General features: G+C 30.7%; 1 long non-coding RNA gene across 1 annotated transcript; it reads right to left on the bottom strand.

The window, feature by feature from the left end:
• Nucleotides 1–1,087: 1,087 nt before the first annotated feature.
• Nucleotides 1,088–1,634, bottom strand: LOC112502956. The gene is made up of 2 exons (XR_003067807.1): nt 1,568–1,634; nt 1,088–1,412 (listed from the first exon to the last, which is right to left on the bottom strand). It is a non-coding gene; the product is annotated as an uncharacterized LOC112502956 (long non-coding RNA).
• Nucleotides 1,635–2,490: the final 856 nt, after the last annotated feature.

The raw sequence follows: 2,490 nt of genomic DNA on the forward strand, positions 1-2,490 counted from the left end.
AAACCCTACTGACTTATATAATAAGTTGATAAGTGCTCTTGTAGAAAAGCATAAGTTGTTTCAAATAAGCAATCCCAAACACCCCTTTTAATATAAACACGAAACTGGTAACTAAGAAAAAGAGGTAAAAGGTCATGATAAACTTCTATCAAAGTAGTCTAGGGTCTGTTTGGTTTGTAGGATTGTTTTTGAAGGATTTAGATTCAGAAGGATTTGGATTAAAATAGATTTAAAATCATTTGTGTGTTTCGTTTGTAGGATTTAGAATGGAATTGGATTCCATTATTTATAAATAATTTATACAAAAAATTATAAATAATTGTAAAAATAATTGAATTACATTTTTATTAATCTATTATTACAAAACAAATGTTATTAACACTTTTTAAAACCTTATTACATACAATTCTAAGAAATCCCGAGAACTTCCTAAGTATTTCAAAATCCTATGTTTGAAAATTTCAATTAAATCCTAGAATTTCAAATCCGGACAATCCAACAAACCAAACATAGGATTGGAATGAATTTGAAATGCAAATCCCCCAAGTCCATTTCATTCTTTCAAACCAAACTGAACTTCAGTATCATTGAAATTGAACTCATGACCAAATTTTGTTTAATAATCTTAAGATCTTCAAAATGAATATAGAGGGGGTGTTTGGGATTTGCTTATTTGAAACAAGTTATATTTTTTTATAAAAACACTTATCAACTTATTACAAGTCAGAAGGATTTAACTTCTTAAAAAACTCTTTAATACCGGTTTGGCACCGATACAAGTTTTTTATCCAAACACTCAAAAACGCTTATTACAAGTGTCACACCAGAATAAGTCAATAAGTTGTTCTTATAAACAATCTCAAACAACTCGTTATATAACAAATTTAATCAAAAATATTATACCTTAAAATTTGTCACAATCTACAAATTTTCTTGCGAAGTTCAGGAATTCATGAGATTCATTTAGAAAAGAAAAAAAAAAAAAAAAAAAACAAGAATCAGGACACGTTATGCAACTCCAGTTTCTGTAAAAATCATCAACTAAGAAGAAGAAAAAAACAAGAACGAAATTAACGAAACGATTTCTGTTTGTTGAAAAACAAATCAAACTGCAAATATTATCAACAGAATGATGAGAAATAAGGCAGGGGTGGACACTGGATGCAGAGGTTTATCGATCGATTCCTCTTTTACGCTCTCTCTTGTTCATATGTTTGTTCTTCAAGTTAAAGGAACTGATCGATGAACCGCTGACTCCAATGAACTCCGCCAAACGCATAATTACGTACAATTCAAGCCATCATCGATCGGTTCCGATAATCAATCAACAAATAACAAAGATTATATGGAAACCGATCGAACAACAGAGAAACAAAAACATGTTGGAGATTAAGCCTTGGAAAAACTCAGATCTGCACGAAATATTTACGTATTTGATGTACAAAATATACGTGAAGAACTGCAGATACGTATATATCGATTGATCGTTATGTAAATTACTGTAAGCTATAAAAAACGCTATACGTATATATGTATAAATAATTGTGTAGAGAAGAAATGGACGAACCATAAGTATCGTAGGCCGCCATTAACGTACGTTTTGATCCCCCTTCGTCTCTCTCTCTCTCTCTCTCTCTCTCATTCCATTTCACACACATTTTTGTTTTGACTGTTTATGCAAAAGGCTGTTGGTGTGCTACTGCTGCTGTTACCCATACAGACATGGCTGTGACAGCTAGAATTCTTCAACCAATTAGCTTCATCCACGTGGTTCAATAGTTTAAGTTTAGGTCTTTAGTGACAGCTGGGACTTGGGCGTCCTAGAGTTTAAGGGGTAAGGGTGTTTTGGTCAAATTAGATATGTGGATCGGATCAAAGAGGATAAAATGCGATGGGAGCTGGTTTTTGTTTGAAAGTGTTTTTTCGTTGAACTATTTTTTAGTTGGAAAGAGTATATTTGAAAAAAAAAAACCTCGGCTGATTGTATAGAGTTCTTTTCTAGAAGTTTACTGAATAAATTACTTTCAATGTCGTAAGTAAGTACCAAACAGACTCTTAACTATTGTTTGATATGATTATATAAGATAAAAAATTTATCGACATGTAACCATCTCTAATCTCATTTTTATTTTAAAATAAAATAATTTTCTAAATATTTATTTTAGATGGCGTTTGGTTTGCAGAATTTTTTGAATAAAATGAAATATGTTAAAAAAATTGACTTTGAAAGAATTGAAATGAAATGTTGTCAGATTTGACCATCTGTTTGGTTGGCAGATGTTGGAATGGGATCTGTTAAGAAATTGGAGTTTGTCTGTTTGATTCACAAAATGTAGCTTTGGAATTGGATGAAATATTGATAAATGATCAAAATGCCCTTTTTTGAAAATGATAAATTTTTTTAAAAACCAAAAATACTTTTGTAAAATAATATGTAAAACAATTGTTGGTCCCAAAAGRGTCTACAAGAATACTAAACAGTTTGTAGAA

This window comes from Cynara cardunculus, unplaced genomic scaffold, assembly GCF_001531365.2.
Source record: "Cynara cardunculus var. scolymus isolate 2C unplaced genomic scaffold, CcrdV1 Un_Scaffold_2234, whole genome shotgun sequence".
In the NCBI taxonomy this organism is placed as follows: domain Eukaryota; kingdom Viridiplantae; phylum Streptophyta; class Magnoliopsida; order Asterales; family Asteraceae; genus Cynara; species Cynara cardunculus.